Here is a 16,384-nt window from a genome sequence, read left to right on the forward strand (position 1 = left end):
TCAATTTTTAAGAGTCGAGAAAAAACAAAAGATGACTCTAGTCGCATTCGATTTTTAATGAGCCTGAAGTGACAAGTGCTCAGATGGACCTTTTCCGTTAAGGAGTCTGAAAAGGAACGAAAGGGACTGCTCTATAAATCTAGACAGAGGGATTACCGAACCAATGGAAAAACTGCAGAATACTTTTTACGGTACGGCAGTCAATCTTCCCGAATGTTGTGTTCAGTGCATTGCGATCGATAGGGTGGCAGACACGACTTCCTATGGATAAAGGATAAAGCCTATTGTGGTCTCCCAAAATATACTTGACGGTACATGGGAACACAAGTCTGTACTGGCACTTATCATCTCAAAGTGGAGGAATCACCCAACCAACAGTGAAAACAATAGTTACCAGGCTTTACGACGCCTGAATACGTCTCTAGCCTAGACTTCTAGATGTTGTGCATTAGGTTCCAAAGTGTTTTTAGATTCATTAAATTTATTTTATCGTTGATCTTGCTTAAGAAATTTTCCTTTCAGGTTCACCGCGTGATGTAGATGTACAATTCCTAAAATGCAATCTAAGATGATAAACAGTCGTTTAATCTTCTTTTTGCAAATGAAAATCCTAGCTACTAAGGAAAGAGAGATGGCGTTCTTTCAACAAAGAACAAAGAGCACACACTAAATGCACTGTCCAAAATCAAACCGACAAATAGTAGCTCTATTGCTATTTCTGAGGGTAATCCACATTGGTATAATGATAGAAAGGGACCCACCACAATAACGGAACGACCTGAATAATCAACTCGTTTGCCTAGTAAATTTTCACGAAATCTTCCCTCTTTGCCTTCAATCACATCTGAGAACGATTTATAAGGCCTATTATGACTGTCTCTCATTGGTTATCCGCAGATACCATTATCAAGAAGTGCATCTACGGCTTCTAAATGAAAATGCACATGCATGTATTTGTTTTCAGCCTTCTTAATGTGTAAATGATAAAAAGAAAGCTAAGCGCAAATCTGAATTATTTTTCAAAGCGACAATTACTAACAAGTTTCTTTTCAAGACAAAATGAAGACAATGACAACACTTTGCGATTTGGAATTGAAAACTTGCTTTTGACACTAGAAAAACTACTAATTCAGATCAAATACAAGAGTAATAGGGTAATCGACTATCAAGAAAAATCAGATTCTCTTCTATGACTGAAAACGACACTTGCGACACTTTCAAATCAAGAAACGACAATACAATTACGCTACTTCTTTGTAAAGGAGAACTGGAAATGACTCAAAAAATACATAAAAACATTTACAGTTCTTTGCACAATGGAGGCGCAATAACAACAAGGAAAGGGGTTTCAAATAGATGTGTACTGACTACAGGCAGCAAACTCCTCAATAGATCTGAAAAGAACGAACACAGAAACCAAAATTTAGGAACAAGGCCTTGTCTGATCAGCGCACCTGTAACACAGTGAAACTGAAATGCAACACACCTACTACACTCAGGAAGTGCGCTGCATTTGAAGTTCACAGAACAAACAGTGCGCTGGACCAGGGACGAGACTTTGATTGGGTTCTGGGTCACAGTTTGCAGTTCAGTTTAGGGATTTTGGCCGAGCAAGTGGTAATCAGTAAATCAATCACAGGGGTAGATCTAAGGAGGTTACTAGAGCCACCACAAGGGCAATTAGAGAGCTTGTAAATCAATTGTTTAATTCATAAACAAAACCCGGAGATTGACTGAAGCAACGTTGATCTACTTTTCACTTGCATAGCAAATGCAGTTCGAAGGCTAGCTGGCTTGACTTCAGGCTCCGTCTGTAAGTTTATAAAGTAAAAAAATGTAGATGAACAAACAATCTACTCGCTCCCCAGTGGAGTCGCCATTTTGTTACCGGGAATAGTGTCTATGCAGAGCTGCTAATCCCACTAAGGCTGGTAGCTACCTTAGAAACAAACAAACTTAAAACTACTTTCATTTTCCTTTATGAGAGATAGATGAGAGAAGAATAAAGGAGACCAACCTCTGTCTTGCGCTTGGTTCCTTGCTCGATTCCTCTCTCTTTTGATAGTCCTTTGCTACTTGCTTTCTCGTGTACCCAGCTTCACAGAGTACCTGTAGAATCAAAGAAGCATAACACTATACGAGAACATAGATCTATTATCATAAGCAATATAGGATCAGATGTATATTAACCATACAAATGCATAAAACATCAATCACACAAGTATATGGAGGAAAACTTGAATAGCTTTATTGATAATCAAGAAAGAGCCAAGAGAATTACAACCAATTGTTTTGACCCAGCATCATCCTCTCAGCAAGAAGCCCTTCTTCACCTCATGAAAAGCTTAGATCACCCAACACTATGATATTGCACCAAGAAACCAGCAGCACTTCCTTACAAGATACAAAATTCCAGCCTCTGGATCTCTGGGATGAGGGATCCATATATAGATGTCTGCAAGGGAGGTGAGTCAGCTTGAGATTTGATTAGTGTCTTCCCTCTGATAGTTCTTGATTCCACTTGGAGATTGATGATCTCTTACTCATCCCTGGTCGAATTCAGAGAGGCAAGTGTCACAGGAGAAGTTTCTGGAAGATTCCATGCTTCTCCACCTTGCGGATTGACCCTGCCATTTGTCCCTTCTCACCCATCGCACCCCATAAAAGGGCTTTTTGACATGCAACACACCTACTGTGTGTATTTAGGTGGGATGCAATGCACTTTGCCTATGGAGCAGGTGAAATGGTCCAGTTTTGACCAGTTCTGAGTAGTTTTTCATGGAGAACTTATGGGAGATGTTGTAATTAGTTGACCTTGTTCTTTTAGGGGTTGGAACAACACCTTTAGGGACTTAGGAGCCCTTGGTTTATGGACATTTATGCTTGGGGTTGCAGTGCCCAAAAATGTCTATAACAATGTGCAATAGATTTTAACAAGATGATTGTCAGAAATATTACATAAATACTGCTGAGAAGAAGATAAAGGAGATAAAGGAAGCAGTTTCCAAGTTTAACATCCTATTTGATAAAAGGGTTAGAGCTGGGTTTCCCTCTTGATGGTATCTACAAGGAAACTTGCTACCATGGAAAAAATATGAGATTTTTCTAGTTGAGGCAAAAAAAAAAAGTTGAAAACACTCATGAAAAGACAGTAGTATTGAAGGGAGCCACTATTGTGAATTACCTTAATAAATATTTTAAGCTTCTGTGGATGGTGAAGACTTTGTTTACAGATAAGCCTACTTATAGTAGGATTACAACATGCAGAATAGCACTCGACAAATTGGAAGAAGCACCAAAGTCAAATGTACCATTGTGGAGAAAATGCAAAGAATGGATGATAGAGCAGACAAAAGATACACCAGCAGGACCACCTACTCAAGCCACAAATTCGAACAATGATCAACAATCACCAATCATAGTTTAATTCCTTTTTACTTTATGTTATCTTATTTCCTGAGGAAAATGAGGTGTCTTTTACCCTCCAATGTAATGTTCTGAAATGACTTTTTACTTTAGACAGTTAGAAAGTAGTTAAGTAGTTTGACAGTTTTGGTAGTTACCAATTGTCTCATGATGTATAAAAAGAGGGAAAATTATAGAAGAAAGTGCCGAATTTTGAACAATCTGAAGACTATACTATTTTGTACTTGATAAAATGATGATTAATGAAAGTATTATGAGTTTTCCATACAGTGTTGGGTACGATTTTGTAATTTCTCTATATGTGTCATTATGTCTCTTCCTCTCTTCAAATATGGTAATGAAGTTGCATGTCTTTGTTTGCTTATGTGAATAAAGTTAAATTTCCTTAAAATAATGCTCCCATATTTAAAACTCCTCTCCCTATATTTCTTCTAAGTTACAGATAATAGTTTATGTCAAACACAACATATTGTCTTTAATTTCTCAAAATATTCTTCACACAACATTTATATTCAACATCACATGGCATCTTGAGACTTTCATGTCAGCTAAATATTAAGGGTTTAAGATCAGGTCCTTCAGAACTCTCAAATGAAGATACATTATACAAATAAGTGACATGCATAACAAAATTTAATGTCTTGAGCACAATTTCTCCACAACCTAGAAATTTGTTTCTTAAGGGACAACAATCATGATAATGGGCTAAAGCTCATGTATTGGATTTTTCCCATGTGCTAAATGTGTTTGTCCTAACCATCTATTGCATTTTCTAGTATTTTCCTGTTGAATGTGGCTAATTTTGCTTTTAATGTGGCTAATTATGATTTTACTTTTCTTTTCAGCTGCATCAACTTTTGGGGCATTGTTCCAGGCCTGAACTAAGGTGTGGGTAAGGAGAAGGGGAAGGCTAACCCTATGTGGACCTAGTGGAGGAATGTGGAACCAGGTGGGAGGAATGAGGAATGGGGTTATAATGAGCAAAAGGGGAGTGATATATGTGGATGAGGGAGCAGGACCACGCAACCAAAATAAGGGTTTCCCATGAAGTACCATCCCTAAATCCCAAAGGTTAGTAAAAGAGATCCTAGAGGACTAGGGTCCAAGGTTAGCATCCAAAATAGGTATATGGGACAAGAGCACATACCTAGCCCAATATTTCCACCGAATCCCCCCATTAATGCATGCCCAAATGTTTCCATGATAAGTAAACTAAAATACTCAATTACCAAATGATAAGGCATAACTTCAGGTTTGGGAGGTCCACCATCAAACATACGACCGTGACATATTGGTGAGGGACCACATGGCTGTCTTAGGTGGACGAGAAATGACACAACGATCTAGTTGGTGGTTGCAAGGGGCTACTAGCTGTCGGTCGAGGACCATCTTCTAGGAAAAAAAATATATTGGGATATCACCCACAAAATGGTGGGTAACATCTTGCTCCAAATAGGACGTGATCTATCGAACAGTGGGTGAAGCTACACGAATGAGAGTGTTTTCTAGGAAATCCTCTCTGCGGACAAAGATGATCTCTCTAGCCCAATGAGTGGGACTAGCAACCTACATGACAATCTACTAGGCACTTTCCTAAGTTACAATCAAAATAGGAGAAGAGGAAGATGGCCTACCTCGTTTTGATGCTATAATATTCTCCATTGTTGAAGACCTCGAATCGCTTGCACAACAGGCTCGGTCCTACTTCTCACAGCATTTGAATGCCTGCACAAGAGATCAAGACACAAAAAACCATACAAGTACAAATAGCATAATCGAAAGTAACCTACTTAACAGATCAAGGAGCATTACGATAAATGATGCATTAACACACACATTTATAGAAAGTGAACCAACAATTGTATATATTAATAAAGTAAAGGAGGAAGCATACAACCAAGCCTTGATGTCAATAAGATCTCCTTGAGTGAATTTCCAAGTCCAAGCTCAAGTTCTCCAAACACTCCTTCTCTAAGCCAAATGAGTAGCATGTAGGCACAATCTCAGCATAACGGTGGGAAAAAACCAAAGACCAACCATTTGGGAATGGGAGAGGATGAATATATAGGTGGGGAAAGGGAGTTAGGATCTCTCCAAAGATAGGAGAAGGCCCTCATCTCAAGGAGGTAGCTCATAGGGATAAGACCAAAGGGCCAAGTTGAGAGAACTTGACTTCATCCATGCCGAACAACCCCTAGCTCTTCGTTCTCGAAGTCTCTAGTTCACGAAGCTTCTTGTCCTCTTTGGGAAAAATTGCCTTTAAGGGATCATTGCGGGTATCCAAGCCAAAATCACGCTGGCATCACGATGCTAGTATAGTGCAACTAGCAACCAACACGGGTTCCCAATGTAGAAATTCCTGCAAATTCTCTACAAATCTACCTCTGAGATCTATGTAGAAAATTTGACTGTAGATTAACTCGATAATGCAATATACCAAAGAAAAGTACTATAATCTACTTCTACTATCAAACTTGCAGAAGCTTAAAGATCGAGCTAAATCAGAGATGAACACATATCACCAGAAGAAGAAGAATCAATGCACATGAAACACAAAAAATACTCAGGGGAAAGCCTCAGCTAAAAATCCCACTATCTATATTATCATACAAGGTGGAAATATATCAGAATTATACAAAGCCTTAGCTCTCACAGCTAGCCAGCTATCAGTACAATCCTCCTGGATGCTCACAGGTAAACAAAGCTTCTCACAAGCCTTCTCCTCTGCCCTCCAAGCTCCTATTTCCATGCACAATTACCTCTGGGATGATCTCCTTCACCCAGTGTAACATTTCTCTCACACACTGCTCTAACACACTGTCAGAACTGTGCAATCCTCAAGGAACCTTCCCTTGACTGCATGTATGAGTTTCCTTTATAGGAAAACACATGCAACTGATAGTAACCTATCCTTGACATTTAGCTCAATTGGGTATTTCTCAGAATAGACATGCATGAGTTTCTGATGAGAGAATATTCAGTTATCTGGAGTACACTTGTTGAGTGCATGCATGCATCAACTGACTGATAACTCACAATTAGTTCCTCAAACAGTTTGGAACTAATTTAACTGGACTTAACTTAATAAACTGAGCTAACTAATTACAAGTCAAATATAACTCAATCTTATCTCCTCAATTAAGGGATAATCTCCTTAATTTAAGGGATAATTTTTGCATAACCGCATAAAGACTTCTAACTTGAATTCCTCCAACTAATTAATCCATAATGAATTAATTCCAAGCAGCTGGTGAGACTAAATTCGAATTTAATTCACAATTTTCATTCAAGGACAAATTAAAATTTGAATATTCTAGATTATATTTTTATCATTTCTTGTTGCTATTTTCAACACCCAGTGTCAGGGTAGCGATGATGCTAAAATTAGGTTTTTAGAGCCCTTTTCTTCAGGGAAGGCTCAAGGCATTTTTCTATCAGCATTTTAGGGAGGATTTTAGCTGCATATCAGGATGGGTGTACTGCATGATTGCCAAGTTTTGGGCACTTCGAGGTATGACACAGGGAAGTGCAGGAGGCGTGACAAAATACTGTGTAACAGGGAGGTCACCAAAACACCAACAATCTCTTGGTACGTCACGGACTTGTTACCTACACATAGATGAAACAAATGGGGCAACATGCTTTCACGACGTCTCATGATCACACATGCTTGGATTAGATCCATGAAATCGACTCATAAAAATAAACTTTCAAATGTAGTTTTAAACCTAAATGCAGCTAATCTATCATGAGAAATATCTTATGACATTAGTTATAATGCAAAAATCAATATGCAATGCATCCTACCCTAACATGCATATGGTACAAAACTAATAATAAGTGTAATCATAAAGCTAGTGCAACCAACATATCACCAAATCAATATAAATATGCCAGCCTATATGATTACTCATGTAGCAAATGCCAAGGTGAATGTGGATAGAATCATATGTATGATAAGGCCGATGAGAGGTAGTAAAATAGAATGCCCACACATGGATGATCATGTGAGAAGAGGTAAGATTACTCATGTAGCAAATTCCAAGGCGAATGTGGACAAAATCATATGTATGATAAGGCCGATGAGAGGTAGTAAAATAGAATGCCCACACATGGATGATCATGTGAGAAGAGGTAAGAAAAATATGTAATCTAGTCCATGAGATCCTCTATTCTAACCAAAATATAGAGATGTCAATGATTAGGCCCATAAACTCTTGTTGGATGCAAACCTCGGGAATATGATGATCCTTATTATTTATGTCATATTTTATGGCCTCTACAAGGTTATGATTAGTATGAATGGGATACTGATGAGATGGATAAACACAAGTAGGTTTCTTATGATGATCACGCTGGAAAGGGGAGGTTATATATTGATCGTGATCCTAAGGGGGATCCCAAGGAGATAAATAATATTCAATGAGGGGCTCTTCCTTGACACTATACTCAAAAAGGGGAAGGGATCAAGGTCACTTGAGATCATATGAGAACAAGCGTGGGAATCACTCTCAAACTGATGAATAAGGGAAGAAGGCAATGGGGAGGGTGGAGCGTTATATCCAATAGGTTTCTCTTCCCCAAATTCATAATCTAAATTTTCAGGTGATTTGAATATAGAATCATAAAGAGGAGCTTTATCAATTTCCTCAGTATCGTATATTGGGTCTTTCCTAATAGGAAAATTGATCACTTCCAATTTCCCCTACTTATGCAATGGGAAATAAAATTTCTCCTTCCTGAGGGCATCAATAGATATGTCATCATAAATAATATCTGAGAGAAAGGGAGGAAAAATTTCAACCTCGTCCTCCTTGTCAGTGTCGTAAATGGGAGCACAATCAAATTTAGGACCAAAAATTTCCCATTTCTCCTTTTTAATATGGAAGTAATCTCCAATATCATATTATAAGGGGCAAATGGGATCACCTTCCTCAAGGTTCTCAAAAGGGAAGTCATTGGGAGTAATATCCTCGAGAAAGGTAAGGTTATTCTCAACTTCATCCTTCCCAACACATGTTATCTCAAAATCATCCTTTTCATCATGTGGACCCAAGGAGGACTCACCTTCTTGCTCATTGTTTATATTCTCAATGTCTTGATGATGGTCAATGAAGGCTTCCCCTTGGATGCTTAATCTGGGGCATACTTGAAAATGTCTAAGAAAGCCATCAACGAACTCCTTAATAGATGAGATGCTCTTAGGTTCATGATCATGCAACCATGAGTTATGACCATTGATAGATCCCATGAACAAAAACATAAGGACATCTTGGTGAAAAACCTCCTCTCTTAAAGCATGTGCATTAAATTTTTCTACGTGGTCAATTACGGAGAGTGGATCACCATCAAACACGGGCACCCCACATACCATCCTTCCTGTGACATGATTAGGGTGCCCAAAGATGCTAGCAATGTCCAAATAAGGAAATTTATCAAAGAAAGACAATCTATTTGAGATATACATCAAAAATATGTAGGAGTCGCTAGGGTGAATTTAAAGATGCTTAGAAAAATGCTTGCAGGCTTCACCCTGCAAGCAATGACCTTAAAGTTTAATGAAGAACTAGGGATTTGTTTCTCCAATGGAGTCACCAATAATATTATGGGGAATAAAACACACATTTCATGTCCCCAACAACGGCGCCAAAATGTTAGCGCTCAAACTAGAATGGGTCCTAAGGGGGATACCTAAAGGGCAAATGATAGGCCAAGGGAAACAAGTGGAGACTTAGCCTACTGTCACTTCAGCTAAAGCTCCCTTCTATTTACGAACTTTCATCGATAGGAGGAGACCTGATATTTATGGAGTCACCAATGAAGGATAAGTTAATGGATATGAGTGTCCCAAATAAACCCTTTCCCAGAAGAGTTTGAAGGATGGAACCTGCTTGCTTTCTACGCAAGGTACTATGTATTATAGGGAAAGGAAGAGAGAATTTGAGGGTTAGGTTTATAGGATAAGACTTGTAAAGGAGCTTCCCAATCCCTAAAATCCTTATTGTAATTGGTATCCCGGATGGTTCTTGAAGAATGATCTTTCAAAGAAGCGGGACCACACAGGGCCAAGTGAACCTGGTTTATGGTATGATGAAATTATGTGGCAACAATTAATATTCTTACCCTAGAAAAGGTGGGGGAAAGGGTGAAAGAAATTATTCTCACTCGAAGATGTTGTTTTGACCCTATGTGGTAATAGCCTTGGGGATGGCAGGGCAAGTTTTGATCCTAGAGCTAAGGCTTGGATTTTCTTCCAACTCCATTGTCGAAATGGATTCAAAATTGGAGGAGAACTAGAGGAAAGGCCAATGCAGGAGACCCTAGGAGATCAATTTTTTTTTTATGGCTAGCTTGTCGGGAAATTGATGCCCTAGGTACGGAAACTTGGTTAGACCTGAAAGGAGGTGAAAGAATATGACCTTTAGTGACCAACCTTGGTAGATCAATGCGTTAATATTTGGGAGAATGGATTCTATGATTATATTAGTAGGATTTCTTGGTTCCCAATCAAGGAGGCCTCAAGATCACTGCATTAGCCTTCTAGGTCAATGAGAAGCAACATTACAGCTTTTATACTTCGATGTGCAAAGGAAATGGCTTATCAAGGTCAAATTCTTTGATAGAATTATCCCTCGAAGATATCTCTCATATTACATGGCCCATACATTGAGAGATGTTATAATAGAGACAAATTCCACAATTTTAAGTAGTAAATGCATGTAGCAATTAGCCCCAAAACAACAGAAATCTCAGTCAAATGTATATGAAAAAGTAAAAAAAAAACATAAAAAAGCATGTAATTAAAAGTAATAGAGTATATCCAACCATTCGCAATTGACAAGAGAGAAGCTGCAAGAGAAGATAGACCAATATCCACACATCAAAATTCATCCATAAAGCTCCAATTCATCCACTAAGAAAAAGTGCGAAATTCTCAAGAGAGAGAAGGGATCCAATCTAAAGTGATGATGAGAAAATGATCTGATCTCACTTGTATTTATACACAACTTAGGAGTTCGATTTAGATACTTGGGCCTACATTAGCCCCTAAAATAAAATAATGTGCAAAACAACTAACTTTTGGTTACACGCCCACCAAATTAGCTCATAAACAAAATAATAAGCCTCTCAAGAGGTCGAATGATCAATAATACATGTCTTTAGACCTTCTAAGAAGCCTGATGAAGTCCATAAGTGCCACAATGATGAATATGACTCCCAAAAGTAGTGGACAAGGGGTTGACCTCTTGTTCTCCAAATAATAAACCTGTGGTGCTCCTAACGGGTGTGAGGGCACACAAGTAACCTCGTGGGCCTCCAAGTAGGTTGAAGATTCCTGTAGACAATCTGTAAGGACTCAGATGATGGTGTAAGTGATGCCACATCAGGATACAAGTCTCAGGTCATCTCCCAAGTGTATGGTACAACTGTGGGGTCGGTTGGGCATGGTGAATTAGGTGCATCTTTCTTGTCAAATAGGTGAATCTCGAGCAATCTCTAAACATATCTAGGGATCCATGGAGTGTTGTATACAATTGTGGAGGTCCATGGCTCTCAACACACACCCTACATGTGCCAATGTAGACTTCAAGAGGGTTATGACCCTGTATAGGGAGCCCAAACCCAAAATGGAGACCATCTACAATCCTGCATAAGATCCAATGCGTCCCCTAGCCTTCCAGTACAATAAGCCATCAAAGGAAATCTAGTTAAAGAGCTTACAAACCATGGACAATAGGTGGGTACTTCATAATGGCATTCCCTTACATATTGGGCTTTGGCATGTGCTAATGTCTCCAAGCTCCAAATGGGGTTAAACAAGTATCATATTCGATGGTTTGTACCTTTAAAGGGGATAGTATGTCCAAGGTACACCCTTCAAAGGGTGGTGGCATGTTATAAAGAGATTAATGGAGTAGGGAATGAAAAGTGGCAGCCCCGAGCCACATGTTGGGGTTCTAGGGTAGCTAGCAAAAGGGAAGCCCACACTTGGGTATATAATTTATAGGAGGGAGCAATCATTTTACATGAGTAGCCATGACCTTGATTTTTTTCCACCCTTATTTATATTTCTTTTGCCTTTTAAGTTTTTTCTTTGATTAAATGCCCGGGGATCAAGGGATAAGAGCATGATGTGTAAGGTATAGTAGTGCATACCCCCTTTAGGGTAGGGCAGTTCATTTCCCACCAGGGGCTGGGACAATATTCAATTCCTGAATGATAAAGGAGGCTCATCTAGGGCTCATAAGAACCTGGCTGATGGCCATGATAATTGGGTAGAGCTCATGTATTAGATTTTTCCCATGTGCTAAATGTGTTTGTACCAACCATATTTTTCATTTTGTGGTATTTTCTTGTTGAATGTGGTCGTTATGCTTTTACTTTTCTTTTCAGCTGCATCAACCTTTGGGGCATCGTTCCAGGCCTGACCCAAGGTGTGGGCAAGGGGAAAGGGAAGGCTAACCCTATGCGTACCTAGTGGAGGAATGTGGACCCAAGTGGGAGGAATGATGAATGGGGTTATAATGAGCAGAAGGGGAGTGATATATGTGGATGAGGGAGCGAGACCACACAACCAAAATAAGGGTTTCCCATGAAGTACCATCCCAAAACCCCACAGGTCAATAAAAGAGATCCCATGGGACTAGGGTCCAAGGTTAACATCGAAAATAGGTCAATGGGACAAGAGCACATACCTAGCCCACTCTTTCTGGCGAATCCCCCCATTAATCCACCCCAAAAAGTTTCCATGAAAGTAAATTATAATACTCAATTACCAAATGACAAGGCATACCTTCAGGTTTGGGAGGCGCCACTGTCAAACATAGGACCATGAAAAATGGGTGAGGGACCACATGGATGGCTCAGGTGGCGGAGAAATGGCACAATGCTCTAGTTGGTGGTTGCAAGGGCCTACTAGCTGTCGGCTGAGAACTGTCTTTTAGAAAACAAAATCTAGGGATATCACCCACAAAATGGTGGGTAACAAGCCTTAGTCCCAAAGTATTGTTGTGCCCTCTAGTTTTTGCCTACAAACTAGGCCTGCGACTTTATGCAACAACAAGTGCATGAATGCAAGTTATTCAGGTCCAAGTGAACAAAAATTATGTCTAGCCTCTTTGAAATCCCCTCATTCCCAACACGCCCATTCCACTAAATTGGTCTCAAAGGGGAGGGGATGATGTCATGTAATAAGAAATGTGCAAATTTTTTTTGAAAAAAATCCTCCCATCTTATTCACTTTACCTTTAGAACCTGAGACCTCATCAACTCCCATCGTTAAGTTAAGATCTCCAACCAGAATTAAAGAACTTAATTCCAACAATCCACTTCCTTCAATATGTTCCCAAAAGGACTGCCTGTCCAAAAAGGGGCATACATCGATGATATGAAGGTGAATACCAGATTCTCTTGAAAAATAACATAGGATGATCCTTGCACATGAATTATATGCGTGAAGGTTAAGAATTCTAGGATCCCATGGAACTGCGAATCCTCTCGAATGTCTTGTTGCGCTGGTCGCATAGACATTCCATTCGAGTGTGCAAAATGTACTAATTTTGAAGCCTCCTGTTGTATTTATACACCATGGTGTTTGAAGTTTACAACATGCTCTAAGAAATTGGTTTCTATGAGAGTGTTGAAGTTTTGGACTTTTTCGTGGATAGTTTTTGCAAATTGAAAGCATATATTCGTACATAAGTCAGTATATGCCATCTTACCATATTCTAGAATTTGTTGAATTTACATGGAAATTGGTATTTTCCAAGAAGATAGGATAAAAAGTGGAGTTATACAAAACCCTTAAACTGTTAAAACATGTAGTTCCACTCCCCATTTTCGTTGAGGATAGCATGGCATCACTCAATCACCTGGAAATGTCTTGGGACATTGTGTGGAGACAGTGGGACATTCTCTGGGATGGCAAACTTTCTATCTCCTACATTCTAGTGACGCCTTGAGACATCTTAAGATGTTTTCTCTACTTGGGGTGGAGGGATGCAGGAAATCATACATTTCCCTATGGAACACTGATTAATGCAGATACATGTTTTGGTTATGATATTGCTGATAGTGCATAAACTAGCATTTGCACCAAATGTTGCAAAGGAAACGCCATAAGGCATAAATTGAATTAGTCAGGTAACATAAGTATAAATGGTTCCATATATTAAAATCCACAGGTCTAATAGATCTTGTCTAGTACCAAGGAGATCATCATAAAACACACTTTACAACTTTGAATAGGGCTAAGACATATCACATACAAGAGTCTTCAAGCTGCAATTGAACCCAAACAATAAACATTGTTTCAAAGAATCAAACATAATGTAGATACTAGACTAAGAATTGAGCACAGGTCTAACAGATCTTGAGCTATGGTCAAAGGACTGCCCTTGTCCTCAGAATCATTACCAACAATGGAGATTATGGTAGTTAAGTAGAGGGTCCTCAGAATCATTACCAACAATGGAGATTATGGTAGTTAAGTAGAGGTAATAACCATCATCAAGGTCCGCTCGTTCTTCGCATTTGCAATTTCATTTTGTAGAGTAGAGCTTGACTCCTAGGGTTTTTGGGACTGTTAATATGATTTAATTTGAGTTCATGGTTGTGTTGGTTAACCAGATCCCAGAGGCCATTGTCATGGCATAGCCTTTCAAGTGTTACAATGGCTATTTCGAGTGATGGTAAGAAACCCCTCCCACCTTTGCTTGCAACCATTATTTTATTTTTAATTTAGCATTGGTTCTTAGATTATGAATAATAAAGAATCAAACATAATGTAGATACTAGACTAAGAATTGAGCACAGGTCTAACAGAGCTTGAGCTATGGTCTATGAGCTATGGTCAAAGGACTGCCCTTGTCCTCAGAATCATTACCAACAATGGAGATTATGGTAGTTAAGTAGAGGGTCCTCAGAATCATTACCAACAATGGAGATTATGGTAGTTAAGTAGAGGTAATAACCATCATCAAGGTCTGCTCATTCTTCGCATTTGCAATTTCATTTTGTAGAGTAGAGCTTGACTCCTAGGGTTTTTGGGATTGTTAATACGATTTAATTTGAGTTCATGGTTGTGTTGGTTAACTAGATCCCGGAGGCCATTGTCATGGAACAACCTTTCAAGTGTTACAATGGCTATTTCGAGTGATGGTAAGAAACCCCTCCCACCTTTGCTTGCAACCATTATTTTATTTTTAATTCAACATTGGTTCTTAGATTATGAATAATAAATTTAATAATAAATTTCATGTTCGCATTTGCAATTTCATTTTGTAGAGTAGAGCTTGACTCCTAGGGTTACGTTATCAATCCAAAATTAAGATAAATATAAACTAATATCTATTATTCAACAAAATATTAATATTTTGATATAAAATAATATCTAAATTTATATAATATTTTTACATAAATTTCACACTTATAACCTTACCTTTTTTTTCTTCTTAAATTTCAATTTATAATAAGCTATATTTTAATATTTAAAATAATTATTTTTAAAAAATGTAGTAAACTAACCAAAAAAAATGTATGCAACTATGTATGAGTGGGTACTATGAGATATTAAGTGTAATAAAAAGTAATTGAATGGTGTTTCTGATAACTTTGGAAATTATAATAATTGTTATTTTTTTATGGTAAATTAAATATAAAGGTTCACATCACTATTAGCTACACATAGTAAACATGCATTTGGTTTATTTAATTGTGTTAGTCCCCATGCAACTATCCACTGCGAAAATGCATCAAATCCTTAGCTGAAAACTTAATCGTTCGGATGTGCAACATATACCACATGAGACCCGAGTATTTCAATCGTTAATGATCTGTTTATGAATTGATCTTCCGTATAGTGGAGGACAGGTCCTTATCCACTTGGATTTATTGTCCACCCCTCCAGCTCGGATTTCAGGACTTATCTCGAGCTTGGTGCGATCGGGTTATCGCTGGCATACACTTCTCCAGACCAACAGAGTTAATACATGCAGTGGAGCTGTCAGTGAACCTCGGGATCCTCCGCCTCATCTACGGAGGAGGTTGCTGGTCCCTGATCCAACGGTTCCGGGTTATTCTAGGTGTTTTACCCTCTACCAGGTCTGGCTTCGCGGCTCATTCTACCCTTTCCTCCTTGCGCCGGCTTTGCTCTCTGTCCATGGCAGTGGTGCTTGTGCTGCAAGCATGCCTCCTGTTGCAATTAGATCATTCCGAGTGTTGCTCGAGGGTTTCGCGCTCAAGATAGGGAGTTCTTTTGTAATTACCCAGGTGAGGTTACTTTATTTTCTAAAAATGTTGCTGTTAATGTCAGCTCAGGCTTGATCTCAGTTTTTTTTAAGTTCTAATGTCTTTGTTTTCTTTTGTGGTTTATGCTCTGCAGGTTTGGCAAGGGCTCGTGGCCGCGTTGATGGAAAAGCCTCCAGAGGATTTTGACCTCATCCTTACGGGGCTTGGGCCTCTGAAGTTTTTCCGGGTAAGCTTATATGGCTCCCCTCCTGTTCTTTTGTTCGATGGCAACTCTTTCCTGTCTGGGGTGTAATCTCAGCCATTTTGGCGTACTGGAATCTCCTACCAGTCATAGGGGTCTGCCTGCGTTAAGCCGCACACAGTGCTCTCACGATGGGTAACTCCCCTTCTCGGTTAAATGTGTTAATGGCGTTCGGAGCATGCCAGGGTTTGAATTTTGTTGAAGCCTCACCGGGAACGAAATTTGTAATTATTTAGGCAAGACCTGTTACCGGCTTGCAAGGAACCTTTGTGGTTATTTTTTTTTGGGTATTTCCATTATGTAAGGTTTCTTAGACTCGGTCCGAGATTATATATATATATATATATATATATATATATATATATATATATATATATATATATATATAGTTTCAATGAATTTCTTTGCTCAGATGCTCTTTGGTATTTGTATTTCCCTATCTTTGTGTTGATGAAAAGCATGATCTTC

This window comes from Pinus tabuliformis, chromosome 7 (genome assembly GCF_031772625.1).
Source record: "Pinus tabuliformis cultivar Carrire ecotype Pingquan chromosome 7, CPIR1, whole genome shotgun sequence".
NCBI lineage: Eukaryota > Viridiplantae > Streptophyta > Pinopsida > Pinales > Pinaceae > Pinus > Pinus tabuliformis.